General features: G+C 42.3%; 1 protein-coding gene and 1 non-coding gene across 4 annotated transcripts in view; one reads left to right on the forward strand and one right to left on the reverse strand.

Annotated features, from left to right (window-relative positions):
* NEDD4L (NEDD4 like E3 ubiquitin protein ligase) overlaps positions 1-26,900 on the reverse strand; it is a 343,050-nt gene that overhangs the window by 260,337 nt on the left and 55,813 nt on the right. The gene's annotated exons all lie outside the window — the stretch shown is intronic.
* LOC116506871 lies at positions 8,252-8,358 on the forward strand. The gene has a single exon (XR_004255085.1). It is a non-coding gene; the product is annotated as a U6 spliceosomal RNA (small nuclear RNA).

The following is a 26,900-nucleotide window of genomic DNA, read 5'->3' on the forward strand; positions in this document are numbered from 1 at the left end:
TTATTTCTTGTCTGTACCCCCCTCCCCTGATTTGAATTGTGAGCCGCCCTGAGTCCCCTTGGGGAAGAGGGCGGCATATAAATGTAATCAAATCAAATCAATCAATCAAGTCACACCTGCATACTTCTTTCTATAAGGAAGTCACGATAAGAGGCAATAGGAAATGAGGACAGCTAGAACCCCTTGAGATGCTTCTTGGCTGAAGGTCAACATCTCCACACACAGATTCCTTCCCTTCTGCCAACTGTTCTTCTACTGCTGCTTCTTGGTGTGCATCACCCTTGGCAGCACTCCCATGCTGGGTCCTGAGTTCCTACGTAGGGTCTCTTGAGCTACTCGAGGCCGTTGCACACTTTAACATAAGAGTGCAGGCATAACAACAGTGTACCAGAAGCACTCCTAGAATTTGAAGGGGTAACCATGGCATCCAAAAGTGGCTCAATGGCTGAGACACTGAGAAGGTAAGCAGCTCGATCAGAAGGTAGGCAATTCAATCAGAAGGCAAGCAGTTCGGCGGTTTGAATCCCTAATGTCGCGTAACGCAGTGAGCTCCCGTTACTTGTCCCAATTTCTGCCAACCTAGCATGTAAAAAGTGCAAGTAGAAAAAATAGGAACTACCTTTAGTGGGAAGGTAACAGTGTTCCATGTGCCTTCGGTGTTTAGTCATGCCGGCCACATGACCACGGAGGTGTCTTTGGACAGCGTTTGGTCTTTCGCTTTGAAATGGAGATGAGCACCCCCCCCCTAGAGTCGGGAATGACTAGTACATATGTGTGAGGGGAACCTTTACCTTTATCTATGGCATCCAACAAGTTGTTCAAAGGAAGAACCAAATTAAAGCATTCCAGACTGATAACTACTTAACCTCTTCCTGAACACACGCAATGAAGGAGGAGGCTATTTCATCCTGGGTAACTTAATGATTGTCACACTGATCTAATTGTTAGAAAGTTTTGTTCTAACATTCAGTATCTGCCTTTAAGCCATTATTCCATATCCGCAGGGGGAAACATGCCTTGAATTATTTTTATGAGACATTATTTCAGATACTTGCACAGAGTTCTCAGTTTTTTTTTCTTTTTAAGGCTAAAAGTACCAAGTTCTTGCAATTTCTTTAACACCTCATTTTTGATACCCACAATGGAAGAATGGATGGTAAAGGTGAGTTGTTGGAGGTGGCAAAAGTGGATGTTTTAATTAAAGAGAAGAACCTATTTAGTTTTGTTTCAACTTGGAAACCACTTCTGGATGTTTTGCTTGACACTGAAAACTCTGATTTTAGGTTTTGATGACTAGAATGACTTTGATGTTATAGAAATGGCTCAAAATGTCTAGAAATGTAAAGCAAATGATTGTGGTTGTAATTTTTCTTGTATTCTAGTGCACTGAAAAAAGACACAAGCCACTGCTTTTATCCCTCTACCTTTCTTTCTCCTTTTTTAACTTTCAACTTTTCTTTTTATATTTTTATCTTATAATAAATGTTAATAAAATACCAAAAAAACACTTTGGTCCCCTCCTTACTTCTGTTGCCCTTCTCCGAATCTGTTTCTATTTCATTGCACCTTTTTCAAAGCTTAAGGCCTAGAACTGAACACTATGTTGAAGACTGGTATGCTCAAGCAAAATAAAACAGAATCATTCGTTCTTTTAATTTGGAAATTACACATTTGTTGATGTGGTCTAAAATTACATTTACCTTTTTTTGCAGCTACATTACATTGTTGGCTCCAGCACCATTGAAAAAACATTTTCACCAGTGCTATTACCAAGCTGGGTATCCCACATTCCATACTGTGCATTTGGCATTTGATATTAAGCGAAAAAATTTGCATTTGTTACTTTCAGCTCATTTCTCTAACTTAATAATGTCATTTAGAATGTTCTACAAAAAGAATTAGTTAACCTACCCAATTTTGTGTCACTTTCAAATTTAATAAGTGTTCCTGCCCAGTTTTCATCTAGGCTATTAAATAAAAAATACCAAATGATAAGAGAATCCATATTTAATGAAGGTCACCTGGAAATGATTCAAGGAGCCTATGCCTATATCTTAGATAAATCCACATAAACATGTAGGATTTATCAATGCCTAATCTCCTCTTTGACAATCCTGTTGCTCAATTTAACCAAGATTTTGTGTTCTCGTTTTTTCCATAAAGAAGGAACTGCTCCAATGCACACAGATGGGGTATCCGTTTCCCATCACAATTTCTTGCTTGCACTGTAAACCTATTTAGAGTGATTGCTTGGACTGGGCTTTTTAATAGATTTTAATAGAACAGCACAGATGTGTCCCCCCAAAATAAAAAATGAATGAGATATAACTTAGTAATTAGAAAAAGGGGAATACCCCATTTCTCCCAGGAAGGGAAGAGGGAAGGGGATGGGAAGAGGAAGAGGAATGGAAGTGGAGGGAAGGGGAATGAAAGGAACGGAAAAGAAAAAAAGGAAAGAACATGGGAAGGGAGGGGAAAGGAAGAGAAGGGGAAGGGAGAAAAGGGGAGGGGAAGGGAAACAAGGGGAAGGAGAGGGGAAGAGGAAGGGAAGTGAGGGAAAGGGAAAAAAGAAAGGACATGGGAAGGGGAAAGGAAGAGAAGGGGAAGGGAGAAGAGAGGAGGGGAGGGGAAGTAAAGGAAAAGAAAAGAAAAGAAAAAAGGAAAGGACATGGGAAGGGAAGAGAAGGGGAAAGGAAGAGAAGGGGAAGGGAGAAGAGAGGAAGGAAGGGGAAGGAAGGGAAGTCTTGTTCTTACAAAACCTTTTATTCATGTTCCATTTTTGTCTTTAGACAACAAATCTAGAGAGTGCATACATGACTTGGTTGATCGAAAATAGGAATGGGTTATTCAGAAACAGATTTTCATTATCTGGAGTTGAGGAGAGGGACCCGAGTCATGTTCTGTTCCCAATGTCCATTTCCCCCAGCCACAGCACTGTTTTATGCTGAAGGGTAACAATGTCCATTGGCATCAGAAATCACTAATCCTCTCCAACACTACAGATAGTACCCATCCTGATTAGCTTCTCTGCTTTCTGGATGACAGGCAGCTCTTGATGTTTTCTAAATCTCCACAGGAGGCACCAACCCAACTTGGAATTATTACCTCTCCCTGGGCAACTGTCTCTATTTACTATGTTTTGAAAAAAAGCCTGCGGCCTTGTTCCCAACACCAACAAGTATTAAAATACTTGAATACACCAACAAGTATTAAAATACAGGCAGCCTGCTCCACGGTGCCAGAATAAGCAATAGGCAAATGTTGTTTGAAAAAAAATGAAACTTGGGAGTCAGAATAAATTCCCAGCAAGGTTTTTATTTGTTGACAACATTCTCAGGTACTAAAAACACAACTTCCCAGCTGATGTTTTTTTTTTGGCCTGCTACCAGAGGACGAGAATAATAATAACAATAAAATACAGAGATTCAACTTCCTCTAAAATGATCAATGGTTTTTCACCTTCTGTTAGTGTGAACTCGTGTGTTATTATTCAAACTCCAGAAAAGTATTTCCACCTAATTGAAGGCTTTATAAAATTCAAGGAAAAGAGTATTCAGAGAGGAAAGCTGCTTCTTAAACCTGTGATTAGACTAATACCTACTCAATCAGTGATGGGTTCCAGGAGGTACGGCCTGGTACGGGTGTACCAGTGGTAGCTGGGAGCAGCGGTCACCGTACCGGAACTGTGGCTCGTTTGGCCCGCCCTACCCGCATTCCTTACCAGTTTTTGACACAAACGGGCCAATTGCACACACAAGCACAGAGTGCGGCACCTGTGCGACCTCTGTTGAGCAGCTGGGTTTTCGCAGGGCGGTGACGTGTGCATGCATGTGCAGCATGCATGCCCGACAAGGATGCCCTGCCCCATGCACAGCATACCAGTTGCAACGGGATCCGAAACCTTCTACTGTACTCAATGTGTATAGCAGGGGTGAAATGCTCGGAGGTCTGCTACAGGTTTGCTTTGCACATACAGGCACGCTTTGTGCATATGCGCACTGCAGGCGCACTTCACGCACATACACACCGCAGGCACTAAGAGGCCTTTTCTGAGTCTGCAAAGGTAAGTAGGGGGGAAGCAGCTGTGCAGCACGATTTATATTAGCTAGAAAACAGAATTTCCTGCTTTCTAGCGAATATAAATCGTGCGGCACAGCATGCAAAAAGTGGTATTCGATGATCTGAAAAGCGGACCCTGTACTTGCGGGAATACAATAGGAAGAACAACAGATTTCTGGATACATTTTCAATACTGTTTTCTTCCTCCTTTCAGTTTATATTTCTCATTACTTGCAGTACCATTTTCTACTAAGTCTTCCCCCATTGTGTTTTTCTAACCACGAAATGATCTCGCTTATTTCAACTCTCTTGCTGTTTCAGGAACGTGCTATGGATCACAAAGGTTTCAGCCCATCCTTTATGGGCTTGGCTCTCCCCTGAGATCAGAATGGGACTCACTCTGAAATTTTTCATGAGAAAGGTGAAAATCATCCTCTTCCAGCAGGCCTTTGAGGCATCATTTTGACCTTACAATAGATTTCATTTGTTGGATTATGTGTGTGGCAGTGTTTCTCAACCTTGGCCACTTTAAGATAGGTGGACTTCCAACTCCCAGAATTCCACAGCCAGTTTAGGTTACTTCTGTTGCTTTATAACTGGAGGTTTTTTGTTTCTATGATGGTTTTTCCTGCTGTGAGTTGATGCTTGCAGGGCCAAAGAAACACTCTAAATCAGTGGGTCCCAATGTGGGCCCCACGCCCCACAGGGGGGCAATTTGATTTTTAATGGGGGCAATTTGAACCTTGTTTAAACCAAGTTAATGGCCTTGTAGGCTTCCTCCGTGTAAGTAGAGTTCACTTTTTGAGTAAAGTAAGAATTATACGTCACCGGGGGGGGGGGGGAGATCGGTATTTTAGAGATGTTTAGGTGGGACATGGCCAAAAAAAGGTTGGGAATCACTGCTCTAAATAAATGAAATTGTGCCCTGTCCATCACAGTCACACCAGTCCTACTTGATTTGATGGAAAGGGTCTCCTAGGGGTACAAAGTGTATGACTGAAACAAGATAATCCTCAAAGTATTCTTGTTTGTATACCAGACAACCAAATTTTGGAAACCCTGAGAGATATAACCCATTCTGGCCTTTCCCATATGTTTATTGTCAGCATATTAATGTCTTCTTCTATTTTCCTGCTGATTAAATACAACTGTGTGCATGTGTGCCAGTAATTATACCTTCCAGCAGAAAGGTATTACTACTGAATTATTCCATACAGATTAAATGGATTCCGGTACATTTTCCTCCTGGTGCATTCAAGGAGGTCTGGCACACAGTTAAAACAGAGCTAAGGTATCAGGCAACTGAGTTGCGTCAACATTACCAGCCTAAATAAGATGCGGCAACAAAAACAAAAATCCACCCCATGCTAAGGACAAGATGCAATGCAATGACAAGATAACCCACATTCACTTCTGGTCATGAAAATTGACTTCGTTGCCCTTCTGATTTAACTAGGCTATGCTTAAACCTTGATTCCCCAAGGTGATTCTTCCAGTTGAGTTGAAACTAGTGGTTCCAGAATGCCCAGGCAGCCCTCATGTGGGGAATTCTGGATCTACTAGTTTTCAACCCACTGGAAGATAATATTCTGTGGGATGCTATCAGGAGAAAGACTACAAATAAAGATTTGGTTACCAAATACAGCCCTCAGCAAATTGCATAGATCAGGAGTGGGCTGCTGGGGATTTGCAGGAGTTGGGAGAACCTCTAGCTAAGATTATGTGAAGTTCGGAGAACCCCCCAAATCCCACTCCTGGCTGGCCTCGCCCACCCCTCCCCTCTCAGGAGTCCCCACGTGGCCCATTTTGGATGCAGGTAAGTGCAGGGCACGCTGGGAGGCTCAGAGTGAGCGAAAAACAGGCTTACTGGATGTTCGGGAACCTATTTACAGCCCCCAGACGGCCTCTGAACCTTGGGGAGGCCGTTTTCGCCCTCCCGGAGACTCGAGGAAAGCCTCCGGAGCCCAGGGAGGGAAAAAATGCCCCCCTCCCTGCTGTGGTGCAGAAGGCTGACTAGGCCATGCCCACTCAGCAACTGGGCAGAGAACCCCTTGCTAAAATTTTTGAAGCTCACCCCTAGTATAAATTATTTTCCCTTTGTTGTTCTTTACATCAACCTTGGCATCTAAAGAACATTCTTAGATGATGATGATGATGATGATGATGATGATGATGATGATAGTTCTGGACAGAACAACATCCAGCATCTATCAGCACTGATTTATAAATCGAAACAAAATATTCACAGAAGCAGGACTGGGAGAATTGCAAAGGTCTACTCAGGGGCAAAGAAATTGAAGTCCTGCCAGAAGTAAGGGGGAGTCATCGATAGAGGAAGCTAGGATAGATACTAAATCATTTTCAGTCCCAAACCAGGCATCCTCTTCTCTGTATTCTCCTAAGAAAGAACAAAGTCATCTAACTAAAGAAGAAGAGTTGAAACGAAGAATAACTGAGCAGCTAGAACAGCACAAAAACAACAGAACAAGGTTGTCTACACTGAAGTTTGTTCCAAAGAAACAGCGAACACGAGTATTAAAGGATACCAATACCAAATATTAAGAAGCACTTCGCTGCAAGAACCAGTTGCAGCTTTAATGGAATACCTGGGATGTAAAATCAATAAACAATAAACAAAAAAAAGGCCCAGCTGTGCAGAGATGGGTTCCTACCAGTTCGGACCGGTTCAGCTGAGTAGGTAGTAAATGCTTACCTAGGCATGCCACACCCCTGAACCGGTTCTCTCGGCAGCGCCCTAGGCACTGCCATCTTGTTTTTTGCTTCTGCACATGCACAGAAGCATTTTTTTTAGTACTGTGCATGCACACGTAGCACGCATCAAGCACATGCACCCCTGAGCGAACTGGCAGTAGCAGCAGCCAGAACCCACCCCTGCAACAGTGCATCACCAAAATGGAAGGTCGGACTGGAAAATAAGATCAGCATGCTAAGATCAGATGCAAGCAAGCTGAAACAGATGGGGGAAAAAGCAGAACAAGACCAAAGAATAGGTGCTGAAGAAATATCAGCTAGAAACAAGGGAGAGTAAGGGAAATAATAAAGCAGCAAATAAGAGCTCTAGTCAAGAAGATCAGCAGATACAAACTTTGAATTGCACTCTCTAGACAGAATACCCAAATGCTAATCATTGCTTTTGGACAATGTACAGTCAGGCGAGGTGGTGATGGGCTTTTCTTGCAAAATGGACAAGGCTAAAATAGAGATTGGGGTACAACTATAACTTTTCAAGGACAATTTGTACTCCTACTGATGATACCAAGATCAAAAATCTAGTATTGGCATGACAACCATCATCACGTAATTTATGTTTGCAGAAAATCTTCAACATTCATAATGAAGACACGATTTAAATTGACGAGGTGGCGCTGATGTTGCTAGGAGACCTCCCACTCGCCAAGGTCTTTCCACTTTTGCTTCCCCCTCTCTCCTGAGTTCCATCACCTCCTCGCCATGCTTCACCCACTCTTAAGCATGGCTTGCCACTATTCTCACCCCATAGGTTGCAACTTCCTTTTCCTGCTTGTTCTGTGTATCTAGCAGAACAAGTTAGGAAAAAAAAAACATGGCTAGGAAAAGATGATAAAACAACACTTTGATTTAAAGCCAGAAATATTTCTGTTGGGGATCTTGCCTAAAACTTATAGTAAAGAGAACACATATTTAATTATTCATGTATTAACCGCAGCTTGAATCGTGTTTGCACAAAATTGGAAAAGTGAAGAGATCCCTACAGATGAGAAGGTGATTAGGAAAATATTAGAATGTGCAGAAATGAACAGACTAACACTGGCAATTAAGGAGAAAGAACTAACTGAATGTTATGTATGGGAATTATTTTATCAATGGTTAGAGAATAAAAATGGAAGTCGGAAATAAAAGGAAGAAATTAAGGAAGAGTAGAAAATATGTTAAGACAGAGATGTAAACAATATGATAATTGTTAGTATTATGATAATGAGGATTATTATATTTAATATTATTATATTCTTATCAGAAGATACGTTAAGAGGGAAAAATGAACAGGTTTATTATGCTCAATTGTTTAATATACTATAATTGTAAGATTGGAGAATTAATATCAATGTAGTGAATGATGTTGTAAATTCTTATAGCTGTTGCACAGAGACATTTGTACCCAGACGACACACTGTTTAAGAAAAGATGGAATGTAATGCTCGCTTCGGCAGTACATATACTAAAATTGAAACGATACAGAGAAGATTAGCATGGCCCCTGAGCAAGGATGACACGCAAATTCGTGAAGCGTTCCATATTTTAGTGGAGAAGATGGATTGACTATATTCAAAATAAATACGGGACTAAGAAATTCCAGTTTATGACTGAAGAAACAAGGAATGATATAATCTGTTCAGAGTTAGTCGAACAAAAGAGGAGTTAAAGCTCAAATGAAAGATGATATTAACTTTCTTTAAGTTTATTTTAGAACATCTTTGTTAAAGATTTATACCCTGTATTTGTTCTGGCAAGTCGGGGGGGGGGGAGAGAAGGTTGGGGGGGGTAGGTTCAGGTGGGGGGGTGGGGGAGGGGAGGTAAATATTTGTAAAAGCTTTTTTTTCCAATTCAATTAAAAAAAAAAGAAAAGATGGAATGTTCATATTCTTTAAAAAAAAACTTTTTATAAAAAAAGAAGTTAGGAAGAAAACGTGAGATGTCCGATTCATAATTTCAGAATGCAGGGGCATCACTGGTTGAGATGACAATGAATTCATGCAGGATATCAGTCTGGCCACAAGCAACCCTGAAGAGTTTGTGATGCTGGACAGCATTTTATAGAGAGAAAAAAATCACACAATCCTTCCCCCTCTCCTATGATTTAAAACAGGGGTCCTCAAGCTATGGCCCATGGGCCAGATATGGCCCGCCAAAGCCATTAATCTGGGCCACACAGGACCGTGAGGCTGCCCCACCCACATCACCCCACCTACCCACTGGCCCCCAGCCGCCTTCTGGAGGCCGGGAAGGCCAAAAACAGGATGGGTGGAGACCTCTGGAGGCCAAAAATGGACCCATCTTTTGCCTCTCCGGCCTCCAGAGAGAGAGGGAGGGAGGGAGGGAGGGAAGGAGGACAGACAGGCAGACACACACACACACACAGACACACACGCCAGATACATCCTTTCACTAACCTGCTTTCCACCCGCAGGAGCATAACAAATTAAAATTTAATTTGTGTGTATTCTTTGGACTGCTAAATTGGCCACGCCCACCCAATTATACAGCTATTTAGCCACATCCACTGAGTCACCTAACCACCTAGCCACGCCCACCCAGCTTTTCTGCTCTCCCCAACACCGTGAATTGGCCCCCTATTTAGAAAGTTTGAGGACCCCCGATTTAAAGTATTAAGCAGGACTGTGCTCCAGGCACTCCCTATGTTTCAATTCAGATCTGCCTTTTGCTTTAGGTTTATTTTCTCCTTCAGTTTTCACTTTTCTTCTGTACAGCCAGAAAAAAATAAATATATCAAAATCACTTCATACTGGCTAGGCGTAAAAATTATAGTTGCCAAAAAATAAAATGATCTTAAGTAATATCCTCATTTTCCCTGCAATGATCTCTTGCTCCATAACTGCTTAAGACATCTCCCTTCATGTAAATCCCTCTTAATGCTTTCAATTAATCTTTCTTAATTACCTTTAATCTTATTTGAAAGCCATGCCACTGATCGTTTTATATCAGATCCCATCCATAATGTTTCCATAATGCTTGTTATCTCTTTTCCTCTTGCTGCATGTTATTTCCCTTTCACTGAACTGATTTCAAAAGCATAAAGGTCGAGTTTCTTTCAAGTCAATTTTAACTCCTGGATGACCCATCTTTCTGGCTTTCAGTAGTACAGTTAGACTGTACTACTGAATCTCGCATATCTGATCCCTCTTATACCCGAGGAAATCAGAGAGAATCCAACAAGAGATGGTATTCAGCTGGTTCGGACCGGTTCGGGCAAAGCGGCGCTATGCCATCCTATTTAGCCACGCTTTTGAGGCCGAGCGCATGCACAGAAATTGTGTGCATGAGCAAAGCGCATGCGCAGAAGGCTGGGCGTGAGCAAAACACATGTGTGGAAGGTACACGCACACGAACCAGTGGTAAAAATAAGTGAAACCCAATGCTGAATCCAGCCGATGTTTCTTCCTAATAGTATCTCCTTTTCCAGGACTCATGACAAGCTTCTGCCCCTTTTCTTTGTCTAATGATTTTTGAGGATTTCCTTAAAGGCCAGTCAGTTCTACACACCCTTACATCCTCTATATAGAGAATCATGGTAGTTTTCTCTCTTCTAACTTTGTCCCTGTAACAACCTTGCCAAATGGTTCGAGTTGAGCAGGTAAGAGTGAGCACTCCAAATCATCTAATGAGTTCCATGGTGTGGAGGCATTGAATTAGATATTTACCCAGCATGGATCAATCAACATGGCTAGCAAGGTTTAGGCTTAATTTGTATCCCTTCACCCTGGCAATTTTAAAATATGTAGACCGACTCCCAGAATTCTGTCCAAATATATTAGGAGTTGCTAAGGCTGAAGAACATTGGGTTAAATAAATGCTTTCTCCCTTTATATAGGTAAAGGTTCCTTTCGCACATATGTGCTAGTTGTTTCTGACTCTAGGGGGCGGTAATCATCTCCGTTACAAAGCCGAAGAGCCAGCGCTGTCCGAAGATGTCTCCATAGTCATGTGGCCAGCATGACTTAACACCGAAGATGCCAGAATGCTGTTACCTTCCCACCAAAGGTGGTGCCTATTTTTCTACTTGCATTTTTACATGCTTTTGAACTGCTAGGTTGGCAGAAGCTGGGACAAGTAACGGGAGCTCACTCCGTTACGCGGCGTAAGTATTCAAACTGCCAAACTGCTGACCCTTCTGATCGACAAGCTCAGCATCTTAGCTACTGCGTCCCTCTTTCTCCCTTTATAGAGTTGCTCTGGGCATAGGCAAAATGGAGACGGGAGGAGAATCAGAATCAGGGCCTTCTTTTGCAGAAACGGGGTGGCTGAAACACGAGGTTTAATGTAAAAGAACCTCTCCGGGCTGCAACTCAAATTCCTCCCCAATAATTCAACTGGGTGGTTGGGTTTTTTTTTTTTTTTTGTCATTCAGGCGCTCATTGATAAAATGGTACTTGACACCGACTAGACTGGGAAGCACTCATTAGAAAAAACTGGCTCTTATTCCCAGAGACAAAGCATCTGTTCTGTATGTTTAGAGGGGCATTCTGGTTACAAAATGCAGCTCATCCAAGCTGAAGAAAAACCACATTCAGGAATCGGCAAGCTGCAGAGGGGTGGCAGCGGGTTCAAACATCCACAAGAAAAGAACAGGACTTTGTCCTTGGGAAACACAGATGGGCTCTCTTTCCCACCAACCTCAGCCAGAGCAGCCAAAAGGGAAAAATTAATCAGCCCAGTCACTCTTCTTATACCCCTAGGCACGCTGCACCAATGAAAACCATTCTTCTTTTTAGTACCTCTCTTTGCATTTCCTGCCAAGATCGCCTGGTTTTCTTAGCCTTTTATTTATTTATTTATTAGAAATAAAAAAAGCTTTCTGAGCTGTGCTATCTATGCTCCAGGGTTCTGGAGGCTAAATCGCATGCTGAGTCTAACGAAGAAAAGGCTAAAGGGAGACAGGATAGCAATAGCACTTAGACTTACATACTACTTTACAGTGCTTTTACAGCCCCCTCTAAGCAGTTTACTGAGTCAGCCTATGGCCCCCAACAATCTGGGTCCTCATTTTACCCACCTCGGAAGGATGGAAGGCTGAGTCAACCTTGAGCCTGGTGGGATTTGAACTGCCAAATTGCAGAAAGCTGGCAGCCAGCAGAAGTAGCCTGCAGTACTGCACTCTAACCAGTGCGCCACCAAGGCTCATGATAGCCATCTTCCATACACTTGAGAGGCTGTCCCAGGGAAGAGGGAGGTCAATTTATACTCCCACAGCACCTGAGGGTAGGGCAATTTTAGCAATAGCAATAGCACTTAGCCTTATATACAGCTTTCCAGTCCTTTAAAGTCCTCTCTAAGCAGTTTACAGAGTCAGCATATTCCCGCCCCCCAAACAATCTGGGTCCTTATTTTACCCACCTCGGAAGATGGAACTTCTGCTATTTTTTCTTGGCCAAGTTAACAAAGGTTTCCCCAGATACAGAGCTTAGCATCGGAAATCGACTCACTTCTGTCGCACTGGGGTTCTCTTAACCTGGTTAAGATAACCAGGCACAGAATGCACTGAGGATAAATGTTGCTTTTGCAATCAGTTGCAGTGGCACACACACACAGCCCGCTCTTTTCTCCCTCCCCCCAAATTTTGTGTATCAAGGCTGGCCTATACTACAGACAGCTGCTGCAGAATATATTTTAGCAATAGCAATAGCACTTAGACTTATATACCACTTCACAGTGCTTTCCAGAGTCAGCACATTGTCCCCAACAATCTGGGTCCTCATTTTACCCACCTCAGAAGGATGGAAGGCTGAGTCAACCTTGAGCCTGGTGGGATTTGAACTGCCAAACTGCAGGCAGCTGGCAGCCAGCAGAAGTAGCCTGCAGTACTGTACTCTAACCACTGCGCCACTAAGACTCATGATAGCCATTTTCCATACACTTGAGAGGCTGTCCTGGGGAAGAGGGGGTCAATTTATACTCCACAGCACCTGAGGGTAGGGCAAGAAGGAATGGGTAGAAGATCCATCCAATCTGGAAATAAGCAGAAATTTCCTGATAGAACCAATTAATCAGTGGAACAGCTTGCCACCCGGATTTGTGCTCCGGTTCTCCATTGTTGGAGGTTTTCAAGAGAAGATTTGTCCAGGATGGTATAAGTACTTCTGCCTTGGGCAGAGGGTTGGACTAGAAGACCTCCAAGGTCCCTTCCAGCCCCATGATTCTTTCATACTATGCTTGCCTTGATCTTCCGGGCTGTATCAGAATAAACCTGCCCTCCCTCTGGTCAATTTCACCTGGGTCCTGATGTCAGCTTAGATTGTCCAGTTCTTCCTAGGGATTTAGGAGATCAGGCTAGAGTGGTGCGGTGGCCTAGAGATGGAGCTCTCGCCTCACGATCAGGAAGCTGTGAGTTCGATCCTAGGTAGAAGCAGATATTTCTCTCTCTGGGCTCAATGAGAATAGTATCTGCTGAACAAATCTGGCCAGTAAACACAATTCAGTTCTCCAGGGTTTACGGGGTTGTTAAACAAAGATGATGATGATGATGATGATGATGATGATGATGATGATGATGATGATGAAGGAGATCAAGCTATCTGCCATCCTTACCACATGTGGGAGGTTGTGGGAGACATAGACATAAACAATTAAGAGACAGAAGGGGGAATCTCCTAGGATTATCTCATAAATGGCAATTCAGCAAAGGTGACAAAGAAGACTGCCTTAATTATAGTACTACACATTCTTTTTGCAGTTTCCAAGATTCTGCATTGATTAACATTACAAAAATCTTTTTGGAATATATATAGGAAGACTTCCTTCCGAAGTCTTACTTCCTGGATCTTCCCCCAGCTGTGTGGGAAATGACACCACTTAAAGCTCTAGGCTAAACATCCCGAACCAGGTCTAAAATTTGGTCCTTTGGATGCAGCCTTGATTCTCATGTACTTCCATAAAGGCAAGTTGCTCATATTTTTCTTAATGTGGATTCAATGGTGGACCTATTCTATACATTGCATCATTTGTTTAACCACCATTTGTTAAAACAATTGTGGCTAACCCCGCCCATCACAGAAACCATAAACCAGGAGGTGCAAAATTTCTGGAGACAGCATGGCATCAAGGACTGGTTCAGAGGTGGGATGCTACTGGTTCGGACCGGTTCGCCCGAACCAGTTGTTCCGATTCTGTGGGGTTCGGAGAACCAGCAAATCAGACCACCAGATGGCCCCGCCCATTTTTCAGACTGTTTTCAGGCCATTTATCCAGCTAAAATCAGCCTAAAAGTCAGGTGAAAAATAATCCAAAAAATGGCCTGAAAACAGCTTGAAAAATCCCCACAAAAAGGCGATTTGGGGGCTGGTTTGGGGCCAAAATTGGGCCAAAAATCAGCCTTAAAATGGCCTAAAAAAACCCCCAAAACAGCTTACCCAACTTTTCTTCTCTTGCAGTCAGCTTTCCCAGTCTTGCTTGACGCAGTCAGTCTCCCCCCCCTCTCTCTCATACACACACACACACACACACACACACACACACACACACACAGAGCTTGGATCTTTCCTCCCACCCACCCACCCCCACCAGACCCCTGGATTCCCTCCCCAACCTGCCTGTCCCATACAGGTACCACCCACACAAGTGATGTAGAGTTGGCCATGCCCACTCAGTCACATGATCCCCACCCTAGCCACACCCACCCAGCAGAGAACCGGTTGTTAAAAAATTTGGAACCCACCACTGGACTGGTTATAAGATATGTAAAGAGTTCAAAAATTGAATGGGATCAACTAAATAGGATTGTTTTTAATAAGCTTTAAACAATTAAACGATGACATTTATTTTACTTAGTGAAATGACAATGCTTAGACTACCTGTGCAGATTCCCCAACTTAAGCATCAGGGTAGAAAATACCAAGAACATCAGCTAGAGTTGAAAGATAGAAAAAATATCCCAAAACAAATCAAGTTGTTGCTAAGAAAATTGCACGGGTCCGATCATAAAGTCACCAGGAGTCAAACTCAATTACATGGAGTTAATTCATACATAATCTCTCCATATATTGAATAAGTTTTCTATCACATTGATTAAACAAAAACGCAAATTGGTGGTAAATTTCTAAAGCTGGTCTGATGGCCAAAGCTATGGGCCTTTAGACTGTACATCAGAGGTGGGTTCCTACCGGTTCGGACGAGTAGGTAGTAACTTGACCTGCCATGCCCCCAAACGGGTTCTCTCAGCTGTGTTGTAGGTGCCGCCATCTTGCTTTTTGCTTCTGCGCATGCGCAGAAGCATTTTTAAGTACTGCACATGCACACACGGTCATCCCTGAGCCAACCTGCAAGTAGCAGCAGCCAGAACCTAACCCTGCTGTGTATCTCTTCACCAATCAGTTTAAAAGCAGCATTTTGTAAACCCCCATGATGGGATTTACACAACACAAAGGCCAAACCAAACAATCGGCACTCTGCCCCAGCCGAATGTGTACACCCAGCCTCTCTAGATCAGCTGTGCTGAAGACAAAAGAATAACATAAGATTTGTGGATCAAATATCCACAACTTTTCCGGCAACTCAATACTTGCTCTCCCTGAATTACAGGTTAATGGAAATAATACATAAAGAAACATGCAATTCAAAAGCATTGTGGGCAGACTTCAGGCTTCCAGATCTCATTTGCGGTTTGTTTATTTTTTGAGTGAAACACAAGGCTAGGAATACCCTGGCGAGTACAAAAGATTCAGGATTCAAGAAGGGTGAACCCAGAAGACTTAGATTTATGCTCCTTCAAGTCAACGTTCAGTTTGAAGACACTTCCCCGTAGACGTTTGTTCCCGGACCAGCTTGATGTCGCACAGGGGCTCTTGCTCTGGATGCTACCCACACACCAGGGGAGAGAAGAGCATCTTTTGTGGAGAGGTGCATGATGCCCACATATTTCCAAAATAAAAAAAATAAAAAACCACCTTAAAGATAAGGATGCAAAAAGACATCTTTCGGAGATTAGGACAAAGAACAAGTCACATATGGGTAGCTTCACAGAGAACATGATTTAACTGCTTTGCCTGTGGCAAAAAACAATTTTAATGAAACCATTATGGCAAGCCAGAAGTCTTTGGAGAAAATTTGTGGAGCAAAAGGATGCAAAGCCTGAATCTTCAGGACCTGGACATCACCTCCAAAGACCCTTTGAGAGTCATAATTAGATTTATAGTATTTCATTCCCGCCCCCCCCCTGTAGATATGATAGATAGATACCGTGTTTTCCCCAAAATAAGACAGGATCTAATGTTCTTTTGACCCCCAAAATAAGTGCTTGGCCTTATTTTTGGGAGGGCTTATTATTTTTGAAGTACAGGAGACCCCATAATCTCGGCCTGCAGCCAGTGGATCAGCTGATCCAGAGACAGCCAGAAGTTCTGTCTCTGTTTCTGGCACACTCTTGCCAGTCCTAGCATTTCTGGGACTGCCGCTCTTCTTGCGGCCACCACTAAGAGAAGGGGTGCAGTAGTTCCAGTTTGCAGGAATGGCCTCCGCAAGGCCATGTGGCGGGCAGATGTATGTGGGGTGTGTGGGGCATGTTCCCCGCCTTCTCCCCAGGAAAAGGCAGGGACTGGCTGCGAATGCACATTTTAGGGGAGGGCTTATTTTTGGGGAGGCCTTATTTTGGGGGAGGGTTTATTTTAGTGCATGCATTCAAAAGCCCAATGGGCTTATTATATGGGGAGGTCTTGTTTTCGGGGAAACAGGGTATATAGATGGATGGATGGATGGATGGATGGATGGATCAACATTCAGTCGAAGACACTTCTACATGGACATTTGTTCCTGGTCCACCTTGAAGTCGCACAGGGTCTCATGTTCTGGATGCTATTCACACACACCTGTCAAGAAGAACATCTTTTGTCATGACCCTGTGATTCAAACCCTGCTCAATTGTATATGTGTTGAACGTCCACAACCCTCACATCCATGCTTAATAATCTACAAACCACAAAAACATTTGCCAGAAGTTTGTATTGCAAAAGACCTGAAGAGTTACTGGCTAAAAAGATAAGGCAGATATGGATCTAACTTTGCTGGATGACAACATTTAGCTCATACCCTTCATGTTAACCTTCCCCAACATGGTTGTTCTTCAAATGTCAACTCCCAGAATCCCTGCAGCTGTTACCTAGATTTCTGAGCTGTGCTACACCTCTGGAAGATGTCTAAGTTGCAAAAGGTTGCACTACTTGGTAAAGAACAATTCAAGTGTGTTCTACAAGACTCTCCTAAAACTTGTTATTTAATTTCTTGTTACTAAGAAATTAAAAGATGCTTGCTCCTGGGGAGGAAAATTATGGCAAATCTAGACAGCATACTAAAAAGCAGAGACATTAGTCTGCCAACAAAGGTGAGTATAGTCAAGGTTATGTTTTCCTCAGTGGCAATGTATGGCTGTGAAAGTTGGACCATAAGGAAGGTTGAGCGCCAAATAATTGAGGCCTTTGAACTCTGGTACTGGAGAAGACTCCTGCGAGTCCCTTGGACCACAAGGTGATCAAACTGGTCAGTCCTAGAGGAGATCAACCCTGAATGCTCTTTAGAAAGCCAGATCCTGAAGAGGAAACTCAAATACTTTGGCTACCGAATGAGAAGGAAGGACTCACTGGAAAAGAGCCTAATGCTGGGAAAGATTGAGGGCAAAAGAAGAAGGGGACGACAGAGATTGAGGTGGCTGGATGGAGTCACCGAAGCAGTCGGTGTGAGCTTAAATGGACTCCAGGGGATAGTAGAGAACAGGAAGGCCTGGAGGAATGTTGTTCATGGGTCGCGATGGATCGGGCATGACTTTGCAACTAACAACAACAAAACTTTTTTAAGCCAGGGCCTGTATTTTGCCCAGACAACATGTCCTTCAACAACATGCAAAGCAGTCAAATCAAGAACATTATATGTTCCTGTTTTTCTGGACTGAGAAGCTATTTTATCAGATTTATAAAACCGGAACTTTAGAAATGAACTTGAATCTTGTGAATCCCTGATTGCAGCCTCTTGCAGAAAACAGCCAGACAAGGAAGGAAAGGTTTCGTACAGCTCCAGAAACCAAGATAGGATCATTCAAATCTGGTTAGCTTTTTATTTAAGATAAGCTTATCTAAAAAGCTTGAGCTATGTACATCACGGGAGGTATTACAGTGGCTCTTGTGCCAGAGGATGCACCAGGCTATTAATTACCTGAAACAATTCAACTGGATGGCAGCTGACAGAAGCAGAAGCTCCAGGAAAAGAACAAGTCCGTTTAGGAAGAATTTATGCTGCAACTTGGGCATCAACTCAACACCATCTTCCAACTGCTCTGCTCACTTCCCATTCCATTAGTTTCCTCTCCTTTGTAGGAAGGCCTAAGGCAGTGATGCCGAACCTTTTTCACCTCCGGTGCATGTGCGCACACACTTGCATGCCCACCCCCATACTTTAATGCCCCCCATGCCGTGCCCCCTGCGTATGCACAAATCACACACACATACACTGCTGCCCCATGCATGCGTGCATGGCTTTCTTGGAGCCTAGGGAGGGCGAAAATGGCCTCCCCTGTCCCCCCCGGAGGCCCTCCAGAAGCCAGAAACAGCCCATTCTCCGACTTTCGGTGGGCTTGGTAGGTCCATATTTTGCCCTCCCCATGCTTTAGAGCAGTGTTTCTCAACCGTGACAACTTGAAGATGTCTGGACGTCAACTCCCAGAATTCTCCAGCCAGCATTTGCTAGCTAGAGGCTTTCTAGGAGCCTGCGGAGGGCAAAAACAGACCAACAAACAAACCGGAAGTCCATTCCCGAACTTCTGGTTTGTGCACTGGGCAGTTTTTCTCCCTCTGGGGACTTCAGGGAAGCGTCTGGAGGGCAAAAAATGGCTGAAAATCAAGCCCAAAAATCAGCTGTGTGCTGGAGCTGACTGGGCAATGCCTCGCGTGCGCTCAGAAATGGCTCCGCGTGCCTCCTTTGGCACACGTGCCATAGGTTCGCCATCACAGGCCTAAGGGCTGATGATAGGACAGTGGCCTTACCCATCTCAGTCTATTGTTCTACTGCTGAAATCTAGGGAACGGCTATCTAGCTGTCAAAACAAGGGAACGTCTACCATGATTTCTGATAACTGACCAAAGGTCACTGAGAATGCAGCAGAGTAACTAAGTGTCAGGCCTGGAAGCCATCTTTTGCATTGGGCCTTCAAGCCTGCCACATTCAATGATGTGGGAAAATGGGAGGGGGGATTATATGGAGTATGGGGGATATATAGTCTAAATAACCTTCCTTTCTCAGAGAGTCAAGGACACCTTGCAGTATTCACGATACTGCAGCATCTTGAGGTCATGTGATCCCCATTTGTGACCTTCTTCCCAGGAGGCTTCTGATAAGTGAAGTAAGTGGGAGAAGTTAGATTTGTTTAGCAATCATAGTGATTTGCTTAATCACCATGACACAAAATCTTGTAAAATTGAGTACAACTTCCTTAACAACTGCATCACTTAGTGATAGAATTATGGACCCAATTGTGATCGTAAGTCAAGGCCTGCTTGTAAACCATGGTCTACCACAAAGTCTGGATCCATGGTCAAAGTAGCACTGGCATCACTCACTGTTGGTTGGTCGCATGAACTCCAGAATCTCATTTCCTAATCCCATAAGTGGTTATCTTAGTGGTTCACCAATGGCTTCCCAGCATAGCTCGGATAAATAATAGATTTATTTTGAATAAAGCTAGTATTTAAGCCTTAAAGTAGGCTTAGCCAGGCTAAACCTTCCAAGAAAGCATTCAACTATTCCAACAGGGGGCGGGAAATCAATCCCATAACTACTCAGATGCCAAGTATGGCCATTCCCAATTTGTATTTCTTGTCTTGTGGCATCCATTTATCTTTCGAAGCAAAAAAGCAGAGTAGCCCTTAGCATGAATTTTCCCCCCACAATTCCGTTGTTAATCGAATCCAAACAAAATATGTGAGCTCAATTTGTGAAACAAATCCATTATTCTCTGATTTGGCACTATTTCAGTGTTCAACTCCCCTTCCTTTTGTGAACAGGATACGGTGTTGGGGGAAAATGAACAAGTAGAGTGAGCTGTTCTTGGAATTGGTCTCCCATTTTGCTGATAGCAGTTTAGCTAAAGGAAGTTGCACTGTCAAATCTTGGATACTAGCCCGTAAACTCCAGCCAAATTATGGTTGGAGTCAATAAAAGCGGTTATCTGGACGTGTAACAGAAGAGATTGGACTCTATTTAAGAGTTTGCCAGGGTTTGTTCACCATTGAATGATGCAACAAATATGCACACACGAGGCTTCAAAGGAGCTCTCCAAGGTGGCATAAGCACGACATGGTCTTGGTGACCAAAAGTTGCATCATACTTTGCTTTGCATTCTCTCATCAAAATTTGGACTTAATGCGGTTTTTTCCTTGGTTCTTTTCCAGGAACAAGAATTAACACTAGCAGAATACTTTGATTTGCCAATTCAAAACAGAAATGGGAAAGACGACTATCAGTTTAATGAACCAAGGCTTTAACTACAGTATGTGACCGTATAGTCATGCCAGCTACATGACTATGGAAGCATCTTCGGACAATGCTGGTTCCCTTGGCTAAGAAATGGAAATGAGCACTGTCCCTTAGAGTCAGATACAACTGGACAGGGAAAACCTTTACCTTTTCTTAATGTGACACATAGCCCTTCAGATGCTGCTAAAATACAAGTCCCAATTCCTTCACCATAGCAAATAGGAGTTCAACCACCATGCCCCTCCCTGCATTTACAGCAGGGGCCAAAATTGTGGAAACCTTTTGGGAAAAGTGTGTTTTTGAGGTTTGATGGTTAATAACACCACTTTTTTTGAGTAAATATATACATACATGGATATATAAAATTATATATCAATGGAAAGATAATTTAATCACGAATGTGATGCAACAAAGGTTGTTCCATTACCTGTATTCTGTGAAAAGTTATAGCCAAATACAGCCATCATTAAAACCCACTTAATAGAAGCAATCATTCAATCTTGGTTTCCCATTATAACAGCTACAGAACTAAAAGACTTGGTTCACTCCATGGGAAGATTTTGTAAGGCCGTAATTCATGCTAAAGGTTACCTAACTAAGTATTAACTGACATGGTGATAATTTTTGTATATCTCATTTTTTCTACGTGTTTCACTTTTCCTCTTTATAATTGCTATTCTAATAGCAAATACTTTATAAAAAGTTATTGCATTACATTCTCGATTAAATTATTTTTCCATTGATATATAATCTTATGGTACTACTACTACTACAAAAAAAAGTGGTGCTATTAGCCATCAAAAATACTCAAAAATACTGTACACTTTTCCCAAAAGGTTTCCACAATTTTGGCCAGTACTGTGAAATATTAGCTTTATTTCTTTAAAAAAAATGTGTGTTTAATGTGTACTTTTAACTTCTTTACATATGGGACAAATGATGGTGATAATTCCTTCTTCCTGAAGCAAAGGAAGGAATCAGAGATGTTTAGGGCAGGAACTTTTGTTAGCCATGTCTCTATTTCAGAGATTCTATATTTAAGGGAACAAGCAGTCTTGATTCTCTTCCAGGTAACAAAGGGAATTATAATGAATCAAGGCAGTCAATGAATTGTTTATGCAAGATCATACTTGCTTTTACAACGTTTAGCCATGATGAAGTCACCTTAAAAAAAATTGAATAAATCCCATCAAGTCTTATCAGTGACTGAAACCATTTCATTTTCTTAGCTGAACTCATCATACATGCTAGCAGACTAACACCCACTCATTCCTTTGGGATTCTTTGGAGCTGCTGATTCTTTGGCTACGAGTTCCAATAGCTAACATCTTCCAAATTCCATTTTTTTGGATGGCATCCATCCTACATCCAGGCATAGAAGAATGACTTTAGTGAATTTTGGACACCAAGGAATGCAACTATAAGCACAGTTCTCAGCAGATAAGAATACTCCCTGCAAAGGTCCTCTTAGTATTTATTTATTTATTTATTGGGTTTATTTGTATGCCGCCCTTCTCCAGGAGGGACTCAGGGCGGCGAACAACTCAAAGGGGAAAGGGAACATAAACAACAGTACACATAATTAAAATACACGAAAATCACACAGCCATACCAGTCGAGAGGGGAGGGGAACTCATCAACCCCAGGCCTGCCGGCACAGCCAGGTTTTGACGGCTTTCCGGAAGGCCTGGAGAGAGGTGAGGGTCCGGATCTCCACGGGGAGTTCATTCCAAAGGGCCGGAGCTGCTACAGAGAAGGCCCTCCCCCGGGTAGTAGCCAGATGGCATTGGCTGGTGGACGGAACCCGGAGGAGGCCGACCCTGTGTGATCTGACGGGTCTTTGGGAGGTAATTGGCAGCAGTAAATGCAATTTATACTCAACAATGTTGTGGGACCTTGAAGAAGGAGAATAAGAGGAGTAGTGTCACCTTTGTATGTTGGTGCTTGAGAAGACTCCTGCCAAATACTGTGGACAGCCAAGGAAACAAACCAAGAGATCATTGGACAAATCAATCCAGAGTTCTCACTTGAGGCACAGATTCCAATTCAAACACATTACGTGAAGACCCAACTTTCTGGAAAGGCTCTAATGGTGGAAAGATAGAGAAGACAACCAGCAGCAACATAGATGGATTCAGTTATGGTGGCAATGAATGAGTGCACCCTTAGTAGTCCTAAATAACAGGGAAAGAACAGGGCCACAGAGAAATATCTATCTAGATATATCTTAGGAGTCAAAATGACAATGTTGTGTATGGCACATAATCCGATCAATCTTTCTTGTTTGTATATGGACAGATTGGTTTAATTTCATAGTGGAAATTGCCTATAGTCAAGGAAAGTTTATTAGTGTGAGAATTAATGTAACCTATGAGTCCATTAAGCACTAGAGCAAAAACTGCTCTCCAGAGGTTTAATGGATCTACACCAGGGGTGGGTTTCAATCGGTTCGCGGCGGTCCCCGCGAACCGGTTGGTCGGCAAACCTGGAAGTAAGTAACTTCCGGGAACGGCGAAGGGCCCACCCACCCACCTGCGTTCCTTACCCGGTTTTGACGAGTTCTGCACTTCCACACATGCGCAGGACGCATACAGCGCCTGCGCGATCCTCCAGGAGCAGCTGGAGCATCGCACAGACGCTAGTACACATGCGTGCGCTGCGCGCGTGCACGAGGACGCCGCCGGCCCCGTTCCAATCGAACCGGTTGGAACGGGGCGAGAAACCCACCCCTGATCTACACGGGATACAACGGGGGCAAAAATCAATGTTCTGTGTTCCTATTTTTACCCCACCCCCAAGAATTTAGGGAACTGCATTTTGCACTTAAATAAATTTCCGAATGATTTTAGTTCCATGTATGCAAAGTGGATGATTATAGTTTCATGCTCAGATGCTACATATAAGCACGTATAATCAATGAAACTAATGATCAGAGTGTTCCCTAATTTAGCACTCTTCAAATGTGTTTAGCTGCATCTCCCAGAATCCCCAGTCAATATTTCTGTTAATAACGTTGCCTGGGAAATTCAGAGAGTTGCAATCCTGGCACAAATAGCAATAGCACTTAGATTTATATACAGCTCCATAATGCTTTACAGCAATCTCTGAATGGTTTACAATGTCAGCCTATTGCCCCCAACAATCTGGGTCCTCCTTTTACCGACCTCAGAAGGATAGAAGGCTGAATCAACCCTGAGCCCGCCAGTATCAAACTCCAGATTGTGGGCAGAGTTTGCCTGCAATACTGCATTCTAATCACTCTGCCTTTGAACTATGGTGCTGGAGAAGACTCCCGCGAGTCCCTTGGATTATAAGGCAATCAAACAGGTCAGTCCCAGAGGAGAGCAACCTTTACTGTTCTTTAGAAGGCCAGATCATGAAGATGAAACTTAAATACTTCGGCTACCTAATGAGAAGGAAGGACTCACTGGAGAAGAGCCTAATGCTGGGAATGATTGAGGGCAAAAGAAGAAGGGGACGACAGAGAATGAGGTGGCTGGATGGAGTCACTGAAGCAGTAGACATGAGCTTAAATGGATTCCAGAGGATGGTAGAGGACAGGAAGGCCTGGAGGAACGTTGTCCATGGGGTCATGATGGGTCGGACACAACTTCACAACTAATAACAACAATCACTCTGCAACCAGGGCTTATACATGTAGGACTAGCATTATTTTATGATTTCTTAAAATAAGAAAGACAACAATTAAACAATTATCCTAAGAACCAGCTGCTTAAAAATGGAATACTTACAAAATATAAATCACTAGTTGTGTCATACTTTTTCTTTCAAACAATTGAAATTGATTGAAATGGACTTGAATGTAACAAGGTAGAGATTTCCTATATATACTGGCACCATTATTTTTAGAAGATTTCTTGATTTGAAGCGTGTCTTTATCTCTGTACTTAAGATACATCTCCCGACAAGACCTTTCCCAAAGCCAAGAAAATTTGCTCAACTGAATCTGACAAGCTTTCAACTATTAAATGCCTCATCAAGAAAAGAGTGAATGTGCCAAGTGGAAGCATATTCGCAGAGGGCAGAAAATTTGCCAAGAATACTAAAGTAGATATTTTTCTCTCTGGAGTTTCACCACTGCACAACAGCTACACCACCAGCCATTGCACCTGTTTTTTTCCCCATGTTTTATGTATCTTATTACTAATACTACTTATTATTAATATACTTTCCATTTCCACCAAACAGTTTGAGATCTGGGTTTTGAACTATCAAATCCACATATGTGTTATATAATATTCACATTGCTCCTGGAAGCACGAAGCCTGAAGATGAGCCCAAATATGGGAGGAAAGTCACACTTCCACTCTCTGTCTTCGGCTCGTCACAAGAGACCATCCAGACAGAAACCCAATATTTTTTACTGTTGCCTTTTTGCTACATTTGTTATATTTATGCTGATAAATAAATAAAGGGAGACTAGTATAGATCTATTTCAAGCTATTTAGCTCTCATCAGCTAGCCATACCCTATGTTGGGAATCGAACCTGTGCTCTATTGCCTCTCAGGCAGATGTGTTAATCATTGAGCTACAAGCTCAAAAAGGCAACAGTAAAAAATATTGGGTTTCTGTCTGGATGGTCTCTTGTGACGAGCCGAAGACAGAGAGTGGAAGTGTGACCTTCCTCCCATATTTGGGCATACCAGGGGTTGTGACTTTAAATACATACCTCCCACCCTGGCTGGCTGATAAGGAGTCGAGCCTTGTAGCTCAATGATTAACACATCTGCCTGAGAGGCAATAGAGCACAGGTTCGATTCCCAACATAGGGTATGGCTAGCTGATGAGAGCTAAATAGCTTGAAATAGATCTATACTAGTCTCCCTTTATTTATTTATCAGCATAAATATAACATATATATATATATATATATATATATATATATATATATATATATATATATGTGTGTGTGTGTGTGTGTGTGTGTGTGTGTGTGTGTGTGTGTGTGTGTGTGTGTTTTATATTTGTGCTGATAAATAAATAAAGGGAGACTAGTATAGATCTATTTCAAGCTATTTAGCTCTCATCAGCTAGCCATACCCTTACTGGGATTTGAACCTGGGCTATATTACATACTAGGCAGAGATCTTAGCCATTAGGCCACAGGCTCTTATCCGTTATCAGCGAAGCCAGGGTAAAAGGTATCTATTAGATTTTTTACAACCCCTGGTAAGCCCCAATTATGGGAGGAAGCTAGCTGCTTCCATCATCTGTCAACTGGCTCGTCACAAGAGTCCATCACGACAGAAACCCAATATTTTTACTGTTATATTTGTGTGTGTTTTTTAATTTGTGCTGATAAATAAATAAAGGGAGACTAGTATAGATCTATTTCAAGCTATTTAGCTCTCATCATCTAGCCATTTATCAGCACAAATAAAAAAAAACACAAATATAACAAAGGCAACAGTAAAAATATTGGGTTTCTGTCGTGATGGACTCTTGTGACGAGCCGATTGACAGATGATGGAAGCAGCTAGTTTCCTCCCATAATTGGGGCTTACCAGGGGTTGTAAAAAATCATATATATATATATATATATATATATATATATATATATATATATATACACATACATACATACATACATACATACGTACATACATACATACATACATACACATATACATATACATATACATATACATATACATATACATATACATATATATATATATATATATATATATATATATATATATATTCCATTGTTGCGCAAATACAATTCTAGCTGCAGTTAATATATGTAAAACTAGATATGTAGTCTTTTTGGCCTATTCTTCAGGTAAAATGCTCAACAAAAATATGTTGGAAATGTCATCAATCCACCAGGTTCATACTATCATATGTGGTGGATTTGCCTAAAAGCCAAACAATTTTGGACAAAAATACATACCTGGTTGGGAAAAAAATGATAAAGCAACATATTGACTTGAAACCTATCATTTTTTTCCCAACCAGATATGTATTTTTGTCCAAAATTGTTTGGCTTTTAGGCAAATCCACCACATATAATAGTATGAACTTGGTGATTGATGACATTTCCAACATTTAGCAGATCAGTTTTTTATACATTTTAGCCAATCTTGCTGGTACATAAAAAATAAAATTGCACCTGTTGATGCCTTTATTGAAGAAGGAATTTGTGACTGAGGGAAGCCAGTTCTGTGATCATCTGCCTGATTCTGACAAGCCACCTGGGCTAGTAAACAAACATTTAGGATCCTAATATAGCAGACTGCAAAACACAGAGCCACAGGAGAATCACCTGCAGCAATCTATTTCCCGGGGCCCACAATGTTGCACTCCCCAGGCAACTGAGGAACAGAAATCTCCTTCAGACACAAATACATTTGGAAGTGGAGGAGTATCAATAAATGGGTTTCTGCAAAGTTGGGTTCAACATACTCAACGAGAAAGTGGCTTGCTTATTGGTAAGCTCGTATGTTTTGCGACCTAAACTAAGGGTGCATCTCTATGTGTAAGCTTTCCATTTCTTTAAAAATAGAGGATCTCATTCAGACAGGTGCTGTCAGGCCCCAAGAACCAAGAAAGACATGTGGAATTACAGATG

Source organism: Thamnophis elegans, chromosome 3 (assembly GCF_009769535.1).
Source record: "Thamnophis elegans isolate rThaEle1 chromosome 3, rThaEle1.pri, whole genome shotgun sequence".
NCBI classification, from domain to species: Eukaryota; Metazoa; Chordata; class Lepidosauria; order Squamata; family Colubridae; genus Thamnophis; species Thamnophis elegans.